General features: G+C 46.8%; 1 protein-coding gene and 1 long non-coding RNA gene across 2 annotated transcripts in view; one reads left to right on the plus strand and one right to left on the minus strand.

Annotated features, from left to right (window-relative positions):
* The window catches only part of VPS13B (vacuolar protein sorting 13 homolog B), a 2,934,705-nt gene that overhangs the window by 553,121 nt on the left and 2,361,151 nt on the right, over positions 1 to 20,433 (minus strand). The window lies entirely within an intron of this gene.
* The window catches only part of LOC146830976 (uncharacterized), a 53,246-nt gene continuing 35,850 nt past the window's right edge, over positions 3,038 to 20,433 (plus strand). Inside the window, exon 1 of the long non-coding RNA XR_014961503.1 lies at positions 3,038 to 3,119. This is a non-coding gene — a long non-coding RNA (uncharacterized LOC146830976). The remainder of the gene's footprint in view (positions 3,120 to 20,433) is intronic.

A 20,433-nucleotide genomic window follows, 5' to 3' on the forward strand; every position in this document is an offset into this window, starting at 1 on the left:
TTTTTCCCTTGTCAGTTCAATTGTCATGCTCACTTTTCAGTTTAATTGTCATGCTCACTTTACAGCTTAATTGTCATGCTCGCCCAAAGTTCTAATAACATGAAAAATGTCTTTAACTTTTTAGGAATGGTACAATTTATTCTGCACGCGCGGTTGTATCTCACCACACAGACTTTCACCCACCAGCATTTAAGCTGTGGCAAAAGGGCTCGGAATGTTTTTAATGGGGTGAGCACTGCTAGCAAGTGGAGTACATCCAGGGAGCGAAATAACACAAGGACGAGGATGTTAACAGCATCAGTAGCAAATCCCACGCAACGAATAATAAAGACCATGTGCCAATATACTTGTATAATTAACATGAGAAAATCACTTGTAACCCAGCCAAAAAAGCGTCATCAGAAGTAACACAACTAGCTAAGATGGAAGGGGCATCAAGAGCACACAAGGCAGCGTCAATAGAAGCAGTGGTTTGGGAAACAAAAGAGGTAGGATGGCTGAAAGCATGTACAGGACATGACTATTCACCACACAGAATATACCGCGGATGTATCACCTGCATCTACAGGAGCAACACTCCATTAAAAGAAACACTCCTTGCTATGGGACCCAAAGGGCATGTTATCACATCAATATTAGCCCGACAGAAGTTATAGAAAGACAGCTTCCAATATTGCTGTTCCTGAAGACCATAACAAACTTTGGCCAAGTAAAGCTTTCATGTACAAGGGTAGCAATAATAGTGCGTCCAATCCTGGAAAAAGGTTGGTGTGACATTTGATACAATTATATAGAGTGCGTAATAACTCGAAATATAGTCAGGGGAATGTCTTTCCCAGCTTTTATGAAACTCGGGTGTTCGGGGAATATTCAGTAATAATTGGTACACGACAGCAACACCAGAGGCTAGAACAGCATTAGAGAAAGAGATGCAAATGGGTACAAGGAATAAAATCGTCTAAACAGCTAATTCGATCAACATATCCAAGGAGTTTTCAAAAGCATTTAGTGGCAAGCATAGCATTAAAGAAATCTCGCCTAGTCCACGATAATAACAACTGGAATTCAACAGCGCCAGGTAGCCATCAAATTCAGAGGGGCTTTTACTCTGGGCATCTTTGCCAAATGTTTGGCTCTTGTTTCAGTTCTACACTGCGGCATTTTGCAGTTGCTGCCTGGATCTGACAGACATCTCCCTGTGGAGCAAGAGGTACCTGATCAGGTATGCATCCAGACATTTAACAATGGTTCAGAGTGGGGACATTTTAGGCCTGCTTTTGCCTAACACTGGTTTCTTTCGGTCCTGGGTTTGGTAGTGGAAGAACCCTCTCTACTTTGAGATAGGCGGCATTAGCTTCTGGGCACAAACGGGGTGATCAGTCCTCTCCTCCTCCAGTGTAGTATGAACCTTCTTGCTCTGGAGAGTGAACTCTGCGGCTTCTGAAACACGCTACAGGACTGCTGTGAGACTTCAGAACCTCAAGAACATGAACAACTTGAAGTTCAGCATGATCGAGTGGTGGCGGCTTAAGTAGCTAACAGGACTGACTTCCCTAAATTCCTCTTTCACCAGGGCCTAGAATACAGGATGCTATATTTCCTACTGTCGGTGCTTAGCTCACTGTCCATAATCTAAGGGTCCTCCTACGACCTGTAATGCAAGCCTTTAGGGTGCAAATAGGTTTTGTCAGTGCTCTTGACCTCTCTATCCTGTACGTTTCCCTGGAGGGGTGTCCTTGGAGGAGACTGGAAACTGCATCTACCATTATCAATTATATCTCTACTCGTTTACATCCCTCTGTGTGGTCAGATGTTAACATCACTTTAGAATGCGATTAAATAAGGATGGTGCTGGTGGCCCCGCTGTCATGCACCAACTAACAAGTTTCTTCTGTGAATCCATAAGCCATTCTGTTCTAACACAAGGGCTAGGGGAGTGAGATGGTTATGAAAGATGCTAGGACCCATTTCCATTTTGGGGTTCATTTTCCCTATCATGGCTTTTAAGACTCTTCTTTCTTGTGTGGCAAAATGGGGGCTTTAAAAATGCAATAATGAGAGCCACCGTTATTGTCTTAGAATGATGCCATTTGCTAGCTAATGCATCTGTGAAATCATGATTTAATTGTACACATATAACCTAGTATTATTCCTTAGCTGAGTTCAACTTTTTAAATAAAGTGCTATTAACTTAGGGCCGAGATACAGAGAACTGGCCCAGCTTCCTCTCCATCATCTGCATATTAAACTGTAAATAGTGTATTTCCAAGTAAAACAAACAATGAGACGTTTTAGAGAACAATAATGATTTGTGTCTCTCTGGTGCACACCGTATGTCTGCCAGTCACAGTCAATTTCAGTTTTCTTCGTAGTGATAATCTACTTGAGCTGAAAACCTGGCTTTCTGGCTTTAGATAATACCGACATTCCTTGGCTGGCGCTCTCCTGAGCCTTGCAGCAAAACGACCACCTATACTCCATGGGCAGCGCTTCGTTGAGCCTTACAGTATATCAACCACCCCCACCCTTGTAGCAACGAGTATGACCACTTATACTCACTAGTTTGCTACTACCCTCCACCTTGAGGTGCCACTGGGCTGCTTCTTCTCCTCCCAGTCACGTTCTACTTTGGTGCCACTCCCTACTCAGACGAGTCTAGGAGTGACATCCAAACTGGAGCTACCCGCCCTTAGAACCGGCCAATTCCGCAGGTTCGCATTCTTTCATCCAGCCCAGCACCCAGCTTGTTTCCAGATTCTCAAACTCCGGAATAATTTTTGTGATTATTTTCAAATTCCAATTTTAAAATATTGTATTCTTGTTTGCAGGTAACCTCGTACACATAGAGGATGCTGCTGCCACTCACGCGCCTTGCTAATTGGCTCACACCATATCTGCTTGATGTGTCAGGCGCTCCTCCGCTGCAACCTGACTACATTCCCCACAATTCCTACACTTCCGGCGGTAGCACATCCACCAGGAAGTGGTCATTTCCTTCATCCTCTCGGCTGTCCTACAGCCAGGCGACTCTCCGGCACTACTTTAACATGCAGTGCTAGCACTCACACGATCCCTGTCACGTGGACCTGTGGCTCTGATTCCAGCGCTACACCTGAGCGGTAAGTCGTAGGTCTTCGCGACCGGCATGCTGCCCCCCGCTTCCACGCAGTGTGATGCAGCACTCTACTTTAGCCGCACCTGCGGGCGCTCTGCTCCCGGCTCAGACGCCGGCTTCACTCTTGGTCTGCCTCCGTGCCGCGGCTTCTGGTCTCTGTCCAGCACGGAGGGCACCCACCACTTGGGTCTCAGATGCCAAGCGCCCTCGCCTGGCGGTACATTTTGTCAGCGAACTTGCTTTAACTATCTATTGCATCTGGCCGGTCCTCCCTTTTACTGACTCCCCTTCATGCCACGCGTCCCTGCCTGCCACAACTCACGGTCCCCGCGAGTATGCAATTTCTGCCCGCAGCAGCCAGCTACGCAGCGTCCAGCCGGGCCCCCATTGCAGGCCTTTTTTCACCTCTGAGTTCCTTCTCTGGCGATCCAGGCATACCCCAGCGGTTGGCTGTGGTTTGTCCCGATCGGAACAACCTCCCTCCTCTCCCAGCAGCACGTCTTGGCACCAGCATCGGCCCTGCAACCACCAGGTCTGTCGTCGTTTATCGCACACTACATCTTTACTCTGATTCCAAGACTGTTCACTACATCATCGACGCCACAAGATTGGGTCACACCCCGTTTTTTTTAAAATCATTTAGGCTGTCACTACCTAGGCGTCCAGACCATGCGCACCGCAAGTTTTATTGTACATACACCCGACATGCAAACCGGCACAGCATACTTTCCCTCGTACTTTAAATTCATACAGAATGCTCTCGCTCTTGAAGGCACACAATCTTGTTTTGCATCATCCTTTGATCTTTTCAGTACTCTAACGCCACCACCTTTTCTGTTAGGTTGGATTAGCCCATGTACCCTTTGGCTATTAGGCTAGGACAGGGGGGGGGCACCCCGGATTTTACCTAGCTGCCTGCACTGGTCCATGGAAAGATTTACTTACCTTGGTCTTTACACCACTACGAATGTGGCCACCAGCCTAGTTCGCAACATTAAGCGGGTCTTCTTAAACTTTCAAGAGGACGTTAAGAGATGGAGGAAGCTTCCCTTAACCATTATGGGAGGGCTGCTATGTATAAAATGGTAACGCTCCCGCAGTTGCTCTACGTACTGCAAAATACCTACATTAAGATTCCAGATACAATATTTAAAGGCATTGATAGTGAACTGCGCTTAATCCTTTGGGATGGGGCCCTTCCACGTATTGCACTCCCAACACTGCCGCAGAATCCATATACTGGGCGTTTGGCTCTACCAGATATTAGGTCATACTATAGAGCCTTATTGTAATCAATGAATGGATCCATGCATCTGGGGATCACCCAACATATAGGCTCAAAAGGCTGCAGTTTACAGACCATACCCATCTTCACTATATTTATGGAGTTAAGGGATGTAGTAGACTGCTCCAAGCGACCCAGAGGACGCTGGAGGCATGGAAGAGAGCTGAGCGACAAATGAATTGGTACCCAAAATGCACCAGAGAAACCCCACTGTGGGAGGGGACTAGGCTTAAAGAAATTGGAAAGTTGAGTGGCTTTAGGCAGTGGGACCTAATGGGTATTTCTAAAATAGGAGCTGTCCTGTAACATGGTGTGCTGGCCTCTTTCAACACGCTGCAAGCTAGATATCAACTTCACGTCAATCATGCATATGCATTCCTCCGTTTGCAACATGCATGGATGGCTGAGGGGTTGGATGGGGCGGCACTACCAGAATACACCCCATTAGAAGGTCGCCTCCTCCAGGAGGAAATCCCGGCTAAAGCGGTTTCATTTACCTACAAAACATTACTTAATAACAAGCCCGATAGACTGGGTCCACTCTGAACAAAATGGGAAAAGATCACTGGTGTACTGGAGGATATAGATTGGGAGGCCGCTCTCATGCATCCACGTGAAGTGGCAATTAAATTGAGGTTACGTCTCATCCAATACAAAATACTACACCGCACTTATTTTGATAGAGCCAAATTGCATACAATAGAGAGAGCCCGGAGTGTCTTCGATGCCACACTGAACATGGGACGTTCATACATACCTTTGGGAGTGTAATGAGATACAGGCATATTGGGGATCGATTGTGGGGGAGATCAACCACATATTGGAAGTCCAAATAGAACTGGAGCCACGGTTTTTCCTTTTGGGAATTCCGACAGAGGTAGACATCTTAAGGCGCAAACTTGTTCTAGGTAACCTGGGGTTGGTAGTAGCCAAACAGGATATAGCTAAATACTGGGGGGCCCCCGCAAATACCTCCCCTTAACGAATGGCGGGCAAGTCTTGACTTGTATATGGTTGCAGAACTAGTGATGTACAAAGCCCGGGGTTGTCCCAAGAAGTTCCGGAAAATATGGGCCCCAAGGATAAAATATTACGGAGTGGCGGTAGAAGCAGAGGGTGGGAGTCCGTCGCCCGAAGGACCATGGGAAGAGCCTTGAAAGATGTACTGTTTGTTCCAAATATGTGTAACCATAAACTGTAACAGTGCTTTTGATTTTTTTTATTTGCGCCCAGGCCACCCAAGCACATTTGTAGACTCAATCGCAATAGATATTTTGTTTTATGATTGCCCTACATGGCAAATGTGGAATGCTATGCAATGCGTATTGTGTATTCATGCTTTGTTTAATGTTATGTTTTATTTAAAAAACGAAATAAAAATATATTTTTTTTTAAAAACAGGTCTTTCATGCACTTCCTCATTGTACTTTCTTTATTTGTAAATGGCGCACATTGTTTTTTGTCTTACCACAGGCTTCAACGGTGAACATACTGAACAGCAGGAGCCCTGGTTCAGTATAGCACACCGTCGATACTGCACATTTTCTTTTATACATGCATGCACCTCACTTTGTTGCAGTAGCTGTATGCTCAATCCTGATGAAGGCTACAACACTTTTGATAGGTCCTCAGGCCGAAACATGTTGTTCATATACTAATACAGATGCCTCTAATGACGGCAGCAGTATTATCAGCTATCTGTTTTCAATCCTGTCACAAGGTAGCCAATTAAAGTTGCCATATAGCTAACCGTGTTCACTTTAGCATTGCACTTCACACTAAGCACACCACACTCACATAGGGTTTTAGTTCAACCCTCCTCATCAACATCAAAAACAGCTAGAGGACATATGCCGACACTTGATATGTTCATATACGTAGACTCAGTAGGTGCCACTTCTACAATGTTCTCACAGGAACCACATAAGTTTACCTTGCTGACAAAGGTAGAGAATCTAGAGTTCAGTCAGAGATTGATAAAAATAATATCTAATGATTCTAGACCCCCGAGTAAACTAGCTATGAGATTATGGGAGGAAGAATAAGGAGAGCTCTGGGACATATGAAAATGGTAATGTTTCTGTGTACAGTTTAGATCCTTGAACTATAGACCCAAATTAATAAATTTTAACTACGTACATAGGCTAGATTATACCCCTTCACTACTCCATAAACTGAACCCCATTAGACATCATGAATACACTAGATGCCAAATGGCAAAAACGGACTTCCACACCTGACTTGGAGCTGCCTACGAATACAATTTTTTTTTTTTTAGGTAAGTGTTAAGGAATGGTTTCTTAACTGCAATGCCAGTTATGTCTTAGGGGAGTTTCCACTGAAATCATAAGCATTGAATAGTTACGCCCACGTGCGGGAATCCTGGCGCTCTTTTCCATAGTCTATCTTCTTAAGTGTAGATGTTTGCCTTTCTTCAAGAAGGCCTGTAGATACTCTTCGGAGAAACACATTATGTAGCTTATAAGAACAGGCTTCAATGGTCAAATTCTTCAGATTGTACTTAACAAATGGTCACGACGCCCATATATATGAATAATTTAAAGTCAATACTCAGTAGAGAGAAGAAGGATAGCAGGACAGTGTTGCCAAATGGGCTGCCATTAAGTGAGTTTAAAAACAGCGTCTGCGCCTTTAAAGATCCAGAGACCACCAGTAGCCTATCATGCCCAGCAGGTAGCAGTTGCTTTAGTTCTTTTTGACAAGATGTGTCAGTGATAGATAGGACCAATAATTGCCTTTGTCACCTCCACTGGGGGAGGTTGGAGGGTTGCTTATGACTTGAATGGATATTCCCCTAAGGGAAAATTGGGATTACAGGTAAGTAACCATTCGTTCTCTCTTAGGGGATCTCCATTGACAGTCATAAGCACTGAACAGAATAGCAAGCCCATCCTCACCAAGAGTGGTGGAAAAGACAGAGGAACGACTAAATGAGCAGATTAAGCAAATATATTTCTGAGGTAGTCCTGTCCTACTTGAGCATCTGTTTTAGCATCCGAATCCAAACAATAGTGTTTGGTAAAAGTGTGAACAGATCTCCATGTAGCTGCTTTGCAAATGTCAGCTATAGTGACGTTTCTCATCAAGGCGGCAGTAGCCTCTTAGCCCCTAGTAGAATGAGACTTCGGTTTAGCTGCTAAAGTGTTTTGGCTTTTTGGTACCCGAGAAAAGAAAGATTCATGGCTTGGTGCAGGTTTTCCCCCTTGAGTGGGCTGTTTGGTGGTTCTTCCTCTAGGCTTCTTTCGCTGTTCTTGCTGGTAAGGCAGATGCTCTTGGGATTGCTGGCGACCTTGGTACCAGTGATGGGTTTGAACCCTCGGGGGCAGCTGGTAGGAGTCATAGGGCCTGGCTATCGTAGCGTGCAGCATTTCAGTTGTAGTTCCTCCTTGTGTCGTGGATTGATCTGCACTGCTACTGCGTACACTAAAGGGTTGATTGGTGGTGCGTATGCGACCCATCACCAGTTGTTGCGCTGGACGGAAGAACGCAGAGAGTCCGTCTACCACCGTACAAGTCAGAGGCCACCAAAGTCATCTGCGGCGTCCCTCAAGGATCCTCGCTGAGCCCAACCCTCTTCAACGTCTACATGAGCCCCCTCGCGGCCATCGCACGCCAACACAACCTCAACATCATCTCCTACGCCGACGATACCCAGCTGATCCTCTCCCTGACCAACAACCCCGCCGCCGCCAGAGCCAACCTCCACGAAGGAATGAAAGAGGTAGCCGAGTGGATGTCGACCAGCCGCCTGAAGCTGAACTCGGACAAGACGGAAGTCCTCATCCTGGGATCCTCGCCCTCCGCCTGGGACGACTCCTGGTGGCCCCCCGCCCTGGGCACCGCACCCAAACCGACAGACCACGCACGCAACCTGGGCTTCATCCTGGACTCCTCCCTCTCCATGACCAAGCAAGTCAACGCCGTCTCCTCGTCATGCTTCAACACCCTGCGCATGCTACGGAAGATCTTCCGGTGGATCCCCACCGAGACCAGGAAGAATGTCACCCAGGCACTCGTCACCAGCCGACTGGACTACGGCAAAGCCCTCTACGCCGGAACCACCGCCAAGCTCCAGAAGAGACTCCAACGGATCCAGAACGCCTCAGCCAGACTCATCCTCGACATCCCACGACACAGCCACATCTCCGGACACCTAAGAGACCTGCACTGGCTCCCGGTCAACAAGAGAATCACCTTCCGTCTCCTCACCCACGCACACAAAGCTCTTCACGACCAAGGCCCGAGCTACCTCAACAACCGCATCAACTTCTACGCTCCCAAACGACACCTCCGATCAGCCAGTCACGCCCTCGCCGCCGTCCCCCGCATCCGAAGAACGACAACAGGAGGAAGGTCCTTCTCCTACCAGGCCGCCAAGACCTGGAACTCCCTCCCGACCGACCTGCGCCTGACCCAGGACCACCTCGCCTTCAGGAAGAAGCAGCACCCCCCCCCCCCCCCCCCCCCAGCGCCTTGAGACCCTCCGGGTGAGTAGAGCGCTCTATAAATGCCTATGATTGATTGATTGCATTCGGCTGAGGGGGCAAATCCAGATATCCGGTCTTCTCACGTGTGCACCCTTCTGACGTCTCCCGGTATCCTCTACTGTGGGTCTCGGTGTCCTCTGACTTGCACGTGCATCCCCCGTAGGCCCCCAGTAAATACAATGCGCCCAGTTCTTCGTTATCGTGCTGGGTGGGCACAGCCGAAGGAAACTTTATGGATGCTTTATCATCCAGATGTGCCTGGTATCTGGCGCAGTTAGCCTCACCCCAACTATACCAGTCCAAGGGGAGGGAAGAGGAGAGTCACTGGTGGGATGTGCATTTCAGTGCCTGCTCGGCTGCCACCTGCCACAGCTCCGTGGTGTGGCCCCCCCTGTGTTGCCACAGGGCAACCAGATTTCGCAAAGAGCCGAGGGTGCAGCCCCAAGCATCAGATCCGTGTCTGGGATTGCAGTGAGGTGGAGAGGGCCTTCCTTGCGTCGATTCAATGTGCGCAGACAGGAGGCGGAAAGGCCAACCGCTGAAACGGGCGCACAGTCTGGTTCTCGTCAGCTGTCTGCCACTTGAGCGCCTCTCCTACAGTGGGTTGCCAAGTAATGTTGCCTTTCGTTGTTCTTCACCCCAGATTCGTGAGAGACAGGGGAGGCCTATGGCTGCGCCGCGCCTCCACTCACGGCCTAGGCCTGATCCAGCCCCCGAATCTGTTCTATGGCGAGGCAGCGACGTACCACCAAGGTTACCAATTGGACAGGTCTAGTGCAGTTCGCTGTTCCCTCCCAGGTCCAGGCAACAAAAGTGAACCACCCACGCGTGTGCAACACCAGTCCGGGGGCGTTCTTCCCTCACGTATGGCCGCCCAATGCGAGCACCAGCAGTCACTCACGGGATAGGAAAACGCAGGGGATAGCCCCCACGCGTAGCGCAGCCAAGGACCAGGTTTGTAGTCCCAAATCTAGCACCTTCAGTGCAGTCACCAGGGTCCGCAGCGTGTCGTGGTCTCAATGCCTACAGTCTGATGAAGCGCCGGGGAAGGGCCGCTGGGGGTCTTTGTATGAGCAGCACACATTCGGATCGCCACTAATCACTGCAACGTAGTGGGCAAAGGGTGTCAGTGGAGCCGTTCAGAGGCAATTCTATTGGGCCCTTGCACTTGCTGTCTGTATCTTTCTTCAGTGCCGTGGAGGCAAATGTTCTCCCTTTCCCACAGGGTACACCTTAACAACTTCCTACAGTGCTGGTATTTGTCAGGAAGATGGCTTGCTGGAAGGCAGATGATGCAGACATTGTGAAGGTCTGACTTGACCTTCTTTCTCCCACAGGCAGGACACTTTTCAAACAAAGATGGCATTTTTGTTGACAAAATACCAGAATTGTCTGTCAGAAAAAGGCAGAAAATGCAAGGGAGAGATGAAAGTTGTCACAAAAATCCACTGGTGATTTTTGAAAAGAAAAAGTCAAAAAGGCCGACCTCAGTGCTCCAAGATCCTGTACCAGAAGTCAGAAAAACTGAGCTGAAGCCAATGGCACCTGCTGGGCATGATGGTATATTTGTGGTCTCTGGATCCTTAAACGCATAGATTCTGTTTTTAAACTCACATAATGGCAGGCTAGATGGCTTCACAGTCCTGCTATCCTTCATCTCTCTACTTTTACAAAAAGGATTTGCGAAAGAGATTTAAGCTGTTTTACAGTACTGGCTTTAAATTATACATATATGGGTGTCTTGACCCTTTTTTAAGTACGATCTGAAGAATTTGACAATTGTTGCCTGTTCTTATAGGCTGCATAATGTGTTTCTCTAAAGTGTTTCTACAGGCCTTACTGAAGGAAGGCAAACATCTACACTTAGGAAGATATATGGGATTCCTGCGCATTGGCAGAACTATTCGGTGCGTATGAATATCAATGGAGATTCCCTAAGAGAGAACCATTGTTACACAGATAGTGGATGTTCCGGTTTTGGGGTCTGTGGCAAAAATACCTAGGGAAGTACCCATTTTGACTGCATTAATATTCTTGCCGATCAAAGAGAAATAGCAGTGCACTGGATGCCGGGCCTATCAACAGTGAGCAGTAATCATCGAAGTCAAGGCCGCAAGGCAAATGGGCTCAATACACAGCCTATTTGGACATCATAACTCTAATGATACAAATGCAATACGATGATATTGACTCAAATTGAAGCAGTCGTGATGATATCTGTATGCAAACGCCACTATTATTTGCCAAAAAGTACTGTGCCTCATGTGCTACTGATAAAAAAGCAGATCCATTTATAATAATAATGTTTCACTGTGAGCCTTATGTCAACTGTAAAAAGAAGAAATGCCAATAAAACTGTCTTGCTCAAGAACGGAGTCATTGAAATGCAGTTTTGTTTTATGAGAAAAAAAATAAAAAATTGAAAATTCTAAACCTATAAATTTGTTCCAACTAATTTTACGCTCCATATTGTTTCTGTGAGAAAAATCATTAGCAGGATGAGGCCATATTTCCACATTACTGACTACTGCTCTACAAGTGTTGACTAAACCCAAGCCCACAAACACTACTGCGACCGAAGGTGATGATATGGCACTTTCCTTTAAAATTAATACAACTGTTGCCATAGCCTTCTCCACCAAGAAACCATTAGTTAGTTTCACCTTCCAATGACCTCTGTGAAAGGCATATAGTACAAGGACTAAGAGTTGTGAGAAAACTATATGTATATCAGATGAGGCTGAACCAACCTCCCAGCACACAGAATAAAGAAACCAATAGTCACTTGAACAACACTGTTGAAGGTAGACAAGGCTCCTACCAAGAACAATCAGAAAAGATGCAAAAACAAGAAAAAAGTAGAGAACGATGTTGTGTTCCACAAAAAAGTATTTGATGAACCTGAGCCCGAGTCTGTACCTAGTTTGGAGAAAGCTATGGCCACTATGAGTTCTTGCCAACAATCTATGGGTTTGGTTCCAACAGAGGAGCCTTCTGCAAATTTGAAATTTATACATAAAGCGAAAGGAACTTCGGATAAGGATGCACAAACAGAAGTGCCATGGAGTCCAGTACCTCAAAAAGGAAAAATTAGTAAAGTAGCAAAGCATGCAATTGGGAGCAGAACACAGAGATCCAAAATGCTGCAGCAAGTTATCAGTATAGAATGTCCTTCAAGATGTCAATCTTTGACCCAGATTCACTTGATTCCTCACCTGCTAAACCACTTGTTTGTGAACAAATCGCACTGGTGCCGGCGGTAATTAACCTGCTGGCAGTCTGTATTATTGAGGACCTTGAAGCTTTCGCTAAAAGTTTCAATCAAGTCAAGACACCTACTTGAATGACTACCCCTGATATAAAATGAATAAATTCAAATGCAGTTCGTTTAACATGATAACCCTGACTTGTGACATTCCTCAATCTGACAGACAACAAGCAAGAGAAGTGGGAATAGAATAGAACCCAAGCTACCTGTCTCTCCTTTCTTGAAACATCACTGCCCTAAGTACAAAGATCGATGGCTTGGATTTGTAGACCTCCATACAGTTAATGGATATGTTTTGCTTTCTGGAGATATAGACCTTATCAGAACTTATCCTAATTAGTTACTCTGAATTCCACATTCGATCCCCAAAAAAAAATATATATATATATGTTCTAAATATAAGATTGACACCACCGATTGGGATCGTTGCTATTTGGAATGTCTACCTTTTGCCAGGTCGCAACTCTAATAAGCAGACCACTATGAAAGCACTGGTGGAAACTGTAGAGCAACAAAGAATTTACATAAACACCCTGGAGTACTAAACACTGCTGATCAGTGGTGATTTTAATATCCCACTCGTAGGGCATCATTGAAGACGTGGTCATTGACGAGGATGAGGGATGGGGAATTCCTGAACCAGATAGCTATGAGAAAAGAAAAAAAAACTGAGCAGGGAAAGCTTTAGCTAATGGTTATTAAGTTGCAACTTGCGCTCCATATGGCCACACTGTCTCTAACTTCCCTGCTCACCATACCTTTTAGCTCCGAGAATAAGGCAAGCCTGGCAGACTACATCTTAATCAATATCAAGTCTTGGAAGTGAGTTATTAACAAGAAGGTAACTGAACGACCAGAATCCACTGTTGGCTAGCCTGGTCATAAATTACTCTACCTTAAAAATTATGAATGCTAATATACATATTTTCCTTATTAGACATAATATCAAGTAATAACAGAAGAGCAATAACCTGGAACTGGGAAAATGCATTAATGGATACACTGACTGACACCCATTCTTACAGCAGATCGAGGTGAGGAAAGAATAGTTGTTGAACTATTCAACGTGACTGAGAATGTAGCAGTAATATGTTTAAGCACAAAACCGACAATGGGGAGAAATGCAAATACTACTTAGATTGGTTTAATGTGGAATGCTAGGAAAAATACAGAAACTCTCAATTGCTTTGGTAAAACGTCGATCATTGAGCAGCAAGGCAGCCCACTTTCATGAAATGAGGAATAATTACAAGGTACTTGATGCTCAGCTAAGGCCGTGGCCATGGAACAGGTTAAACTAAGCTGCCAATGACAACAACAAAAGGATTTTGGGAAGTTTTATCTTATAACTATAGAAAGGGGGAATCTGGGAGAGGGGGTGACAAACAAGATCACCATTTTGGAGCAAATGCATGGCTCTCACTTCAAACAACTTTATGTTCGAAACAGTGAAATAGAGCAACCTGCTTACCATAATAATATGTAGCATGTGGAGGGAGGGAAAATCAGACGCTAACATTAACACTAAACGCAAGGAGCTACATATAATAGAAAACAATTTTCTATGATCCTTGCTAAAGAAGATCTGGTACAAACAACTCCTAATCCCTTTGTACTTGGAACTAGATATTAAATATATATCAGATGTTATTGCTGTATCGCGTACATTGAACGGGATTTGACTGAACAGGAACCATTTTCTTACGTCATATTTAAGATCAACGTTGGAAGTCATTTCTCTTAAGGGGGCCACCATTAATGGATGAGCAATCAAAAAATCACTAGTAGATTTGAGACTTAGCTTTATTTGGGACAATCCTGCATTGAACAGAGCTGATGCATTCAAAACATTCAAGAATGCGTATTGGTCACACAAGCTTACAAACGCATTAACTCTACTAAGTGGTTCCCTAACCATCTCACCATTAAAGGTACAAGCGGATGCAAGCAGTATCTTCATGTAATACAACCAGAGGCATGATGCACTTTACATGTGAAATTTAGACTCTGCATTCTCCCAGCTAAAGCTCATGAGCAAAGTGGGATAGGGTCTATTCAAATAGTTCTCTTTGTAACTACAGCTTTGGGGGCAAAGACACCATACTGCACTTCATGCTTTTTTGTACAAAAAAACACAGGGAATAAAGCGTATATGGCTTCTTCAATTACATAAGATTCTTGGTGTAAGACTGCATCCAAATGCTATAGAATGGATGAGGCTTTGACCTTCAAATCGTTTGCATCCTACGCATTGGTCTTACTTGGCTCATACTGAGGAAGGAAGCATAGGGGCTGGTTATAATATTTATTTATCTTCAATTTCTCATTTTTAATAATAGGAATATACTGGATCATCTCAATTATGCAAATGGAAACCTAAAAAGAACTAGCTTTGTTTTAGTGGTTTTATTTATTGTATTTCTTTTTAAGTCAGATGTGTGACTTTGCCATGTATAGCATCACCTAGTCTACCATACTTTAACTTTCGTACCCAGTATGGGTATTATTAAAGTGTTTTGTTCCCTTGGCTTTACTTCTTGAACTTTAATACTGTTTACAGTTACTGTTGTTACTGGCGATATTTACGGTTATGGCATTTGCTGAAAACAAAAATAAATGATAATTTTGACTCCTATGGTTAGTTGTTTGTCTTTTAGGCAAGTTGATAAGCTGCTGTGTAGTGTCTTGTGGGTGATACAGGCCACTTTGAAGATAATTACTGCATTGAGGGGAAGCCAGAGAGGATCTGGTAGAATTAAGTGAGGTAGCATGACTTCTTTACACCTGTGATGAAGTTGGACTGTAGCATCTCCAAAGGCCTTATTGGAAGCAAGAGCCTCGAGGGAAGCAAAGAATGCAAGACCTGCATCAGAAGTCTTCCAAAAGGTGAGTCCACAGGAAAATGGCGAATAGACTCTCAAGCACAGAGCTTTTGCTTATCGATTAAAAAAACACGGTCATGATGAAATAGGCATCAATGAAAAAGAGGGTAATGGATCTTGCCCAATGTGAGGATGTTCTGGATGTAGGCACTTATGAGAGGATTGGTGCCAAAGGTATGTATACACGCTGCATAGCTGAAGATCACCTTCTTCGGTGGCTGCATATTGCTGAAATTATAAGTAAATACCTGGTTACATAAGCCATGTCAGCACTCTGTTAGTGGACTGATGAGATACTTCAGGTCAATAGATAAAAGGAAATGCTGGTGCAGGCTGAATAAAAGAAGGGAGAGTGCTGAAGTGAAGTCTTGTCAATAAGGAAGCCAGCAGTAACATGGCAAGGACATAAGAATCAGTGGTGTCTCCTCCACTAAGGCGGAGGAGGGTCGCCCCATTTCTCAAAAGGAAAAATAAAATTATACTAACGTATCGTTACTATCATTTTATTTTTCCTATCTCAGTGGCGGGCGGGGCTGGCCAGAGCAGGGGAGAAGTGTGGTGCAGCAGCCAGGGCAACTGACTCCGGAGCGCAGGGCTCACAGTTCGATCTCGGGCACCGGCGGCAGCTCAGCTAAGCACCATGTGAATCTGGGCAATAGCTCACTTAATCTCCCCCTGACAGCCCCCAGTGCCTTGAGACCCTTAGGGGTGAGTAGTTTGTGCTTTACAAATACCGGATTTAGATTTGGATTTAGGAGAGGAGTGGTGTGCCCTCTTGGGCCGACCAAACAGTTCATGCGCACTTTGCATGTTCCCCATCAGGCTGCATTACAGCCTGGTGAGGAACATGCACAGGCTCCTAGTCCGCGTCTGAGGGCCCAACCACGGCACACAGACCAATCACAACGCTGCACTACAGAGTTGTGATTGGCTCAGGAGAGCCTGTGTGCCCGGGTGCTTCATGCTGCTGGCCAGACAGGTAGAAGGAAGAGGACGAGGATGGAGAAGAGGCAGCAGCTGGCTGTTTCAGGTAAGTCCTTTTTTTTCTGTTTACCACCACCACCCCGTTTGGTAGCAGCCGTGTGCATCAGCAAAAATAGGACTAGAACCCTGGAAGGCCGACAGAAGCTTGAAGTAAATCAGAGAAAAATCAGTCCTGACACTTCCATAAAGCCAGCAATGGAAACAGCCCTACCGAGAGATCTGGAGATTACCCATTGGGGCGGATCAAGTTGCCACGTGAAGATACTAATCAAGTTAAATATGTAAAATGGTTTGAAAACATGTCTCACTGACTATGTGACTAAGGGCAGAGGCAAGAAAGAAAACAGCCAGATCAAGTTTAAGAACCCTCTTTAAATGTAATACATTGATTAAAGGTAGATGGCAGGGTTGGGTCATTAATACACAAACTGTGAAATCCAAGAAAAATAATTTCTGTGTGAATAAGTGGAAAGGTACTAATAAATAAAAAGTAAGACTTTCAATCGACGTCAATGCTGCTGCAATGTTATGTCAAAACAATAAATATAATAAAAACAAAAATGAACTATAACATTTTAAAGATGAAGTCGAATGACCTTTTTCTGTCCTGAGGGAGCAAGGACAAGTAATGGGCATGAGGCTGTGTCGCAGCGTTAGGCAGGCCACTGCATACAAATGACACCCAGTCGATAGTGTGGTTAGCCTCGGTCTGACCCGGTCACGACCTCCTTTATTCCTTGAACCACTTCCGCTGGGGGGGGGGGGGGGGGGGGAAAGTACCATCTGGCATGGAAACACAGGGCTAGTGTGTGGACACCCCTTCATAACAGAACCAACATGGGGTGGTCCACACAACATAACATTCCTCCTTTATCATAAATTTGCAGACAACAATGTGGAAAAATAAACTGGTTGTTTGAGCCGAGAAAAAGAGAGAGAGAGAGCTATGAGCTGTCCATTTCAAACATTTAGTCCAATACGAAACCTCTCAGTCGAGATGACACCACAGGATTGGCCCGGAGGTGATACCTCCGTCCTCCTCGATGTTCTTTCCCCTCTCTACGGTCTTCTGCTCTGAGCGTCCTTGAGGTGCGGTCACTGGAGGCACTGGGTAGAGGTAGCTCCTGTCGGTTGGGCAGCCAGGTGTCTTCTACACCGGACTCAACAGTAGATTCAGCATCACCCGAATCAGGCGCTCCCCACTGGGAGACTAAGGATGTTGCAACTTCTTAAAATGTGAAATGTTTCTCGTGATTGTTTCACCACCTTTCCTGGCGGTGACCATTGTACCTTTTATCGCCTGGATGACCCAGGGGTCCAGTTAAAATGGGAGTGAGAACTTCCCTCGTGGATTTCGATTTCTCACCAATACTAGGTCACCTGCTGTCAATGACCGACTCTTGGCATGCCGTCGCCTGGACATTTGATCATTCTTGGCCCGACGCTGCTGAAGCCGTTCGGCAACTTGATCACGTAGGCTAGATGAGGGATGACATCCTCCACCATCCGGTGGATGCACAGAGACCCGGGGCTGACCATGGTCGTGGCGTGAGGTGTCAGACGGTATTCTTTCAGAAACGTGTATAGGGCGCATTCCATGTTCTGTCCCCGGGCAACAGCTGCCCTCAAGACCTTATTAAGGATGCGCATAAAGCGATCCGCTTCCCCATTCGCTTGGGGCCACCAGGGTGTGATCTTGTGATGCCGAACACCTCGGGATTGGAGGTAGTTAGTGAACTCATGACTAGACAAATGTGGGCCATTGTCTGTGCGTAGCTTTCGAATAAGTCCATGGGAGGCCATTATCTTCACGATCCGAGGTATCGTATTGCTCGCTGTGATAGATTCCAGAATCTCGACCTCCGGATACTTTGAAAAATCGTCGATGACAACGAGCATGTGTCTCCCATCAGGTAGACTCCCGAAGTCGGCACTTGTTCTGTGCCAGGGATGAGGGGGTATAACTTCTGTAACAATCGGTGCAGGTGGTTCAGCTGGGCCAACAGCTTGACATAGGGAGCAAGACCGGACTGGATGTGTGAATACCGCTGTTCAGTGTTGGTTAGGGCACGGCTGGCATAGGCTACAGGGGCCCGCTCCCCGTCCGTTTGCTTTTGTGATAGTACTGCACTAAGTCCAATGGGGTTCGCATCGACGGACAGCTCCGACTCGCATGACGGGTTGAAGTAGACTGACGTAGTCTCTGCCGAGAGGGCACGTTTGGTATCCAGAAAAGCTTTTTCCTGCACAGGACCCCATTCCCTAGTGGTGGTGTTCTTCGTGAGTTTTCGCAATGGCGCAGTTAGGTCTGTCAGGTTACGGATAAAACGGCCACAGTATGTGACCATACCCAGGAAACTTCTCACACCAGTCACAGTGGTGGGGGGCCGGTGCGGTCTGGAGGTCACTGACTTTTGCTGGATCAGGCGACACTCCATGCTGGGAGAAGTGGTATCCGAAGAAAGCTACTTCCTTTTGGAGGAATGCACACTTCTCACGATGTAGGGTGAGGCAGCTATCTTGCAATCTCTGGAATACGTCCCGGAGGCGGTCCTCTAAGGTGGGTGCATGTACCAAAATGTCGTCACTGATATTTATGACCCCTCTTAGGCCAGAGAGCACTCCTCTAATGGTGTCTTGAAAGACCTCCGCTGCGCTGGAGACTCCAAAACTGAGACGCTTGTATCAGCGTAGTCCCACGTGTGTGGAGAATGTTGTTATGGCTCTCAACTCGGGATGCAGCAGTAGCTGGTGATAGCCCGCCCGTAGGTCCATCTTTGAAAACCACTGCGAACCACTTACTTCCGCAACTATGTCGTCCACCGTAGGGGTTAGATGACGTTCCCTCTTTATCGCGTGATTCGGCAGGCGCATATCCACACAGATTCTGACTTCGCCTGGTTGCTTAGGCTTTTGGGCTATCACGATGGGAGACACCCAGGGAGTCGGACCCTCCACGAGCTCAATGACATCAGCTGCCCCTAGCTTCCAAAGCTCCTCTTCAACTTTTGGCCGTAGATGAAAAGCCACTCGTCGGTGTTTGAGAGCAACTGGCTGGATCGACTGATCCACGTGGAGCCGAACCATGTGATCCTTGACGCATCCTATGCCTCCGAACAGGGACTTGAATTTTTCCACGAGGGATTCCACATTTTACTGGTGCACAGCGAATGTGAAGGCTTCCAACTGTAGGTGCTCCGCCGTGCGGCAGCTCAGCAACATCCCAGACCCTTCCTGGGTGACATAGACCTTGGCTCGGGTGGACCTTGACTCATGGGAGATGTTGGTGGTGAATGCGACTGCCAAAGGAAGAGGAGTCGTGGAGCCATACGCAAATACTTGTGTGGAAGTTGGCCGCAGGGTAGGCTGTGTTGGGAGAGCCCTTAGCATTGACTGTGCCATGATGTTTAAAGAGGCTCCTGTGTCGATAAGCGCCTGTATCGCGTGTCCGGCAACTCTTATCCTGCATTTCGGGATTAGCCGCTTGGGGCAACCGTTTGGTTGCATGGCAGGAATGACATGGACCGCTCCCTCCACATCATCGTCGCCCATGTCATCATCTTCCCCTCCCGTCTGCGGGGTATTCATGTTGTTGACCTGACGGCCCCGCTGTCATCTTCGCCCAGCCGAGTGGCATGCTTTTGCCAGGTGATCTAGCCTGTTGCACACCGAGCATCTTTTCCGTTGATCAGGGCACGGGCCCGGATGAAGGGTAGGTTCCCCCACACATAAAACAAGTTCTGGTAGTTGGCGGTGGCTTGCTGGGCTCTGGCTTCTTCGTGGAGGGCTTCGTTGGAGACTCAGCCATCACCGCATTCACAGGTTCAGTCTTCACCTGATGTTGAAGAGCTGCTTTCATGTGCGCAGTGCGCACCTTGGACAGTTCTTTGGAGCGGCCCATCGTCAAAATGTCCGCCATGGAGATTCCTGGGGTTTGGAGTATGTTCTCTCGCAGCTTGATAGACGAACACCCTGAATGAATTGTGCCCTTATTTCGTCATTTGCATCTGGTAATGTGCACGTGCTTGCCAGTTCCTTTAAACGGGCATAGAATGTATCCACCGACTCCTCAGGGAGCTGCCGTGCTTGGCGTAGAAGAAAGCGTTCATAATCTGGGTTGGCCAGAGTTTCGAAGTGCGCGGTCAGTGCAGCCTTGAGTGTAGCGTATGTGTGGGGTGGACCAGCTTCCACTACAGACTTCCCCAGCTTGTGAATCGCAGGACTGCCCAGGTGCAGCAACATGGGTCGCTGGCGCTCCGACTTCAGGCCCACCACCGCGAAGTAGGTCTCGAGGCGCTCCAACCAGTCCTTCCACTTGGCCACCTGCGCAGATGGCGGACCGTCGACCAAAAAGGACTCAACTGGGGGAACAGTCGCCATTTTGCGTGCTT

Source organism: Triturus cristatus, chromosome 5_1, assembly GCF_964204655.1.
Source record: "Triturus cristatus chromosome 5_1, aTriCri1.1, whole genome shotgun sequence".
Classification (NCBI taxonomy): Eukaryota; Metazoa; Chordata; class Amphibia; order Caudata; family Salamandridae; genus Triturus; species Triturus cristatus.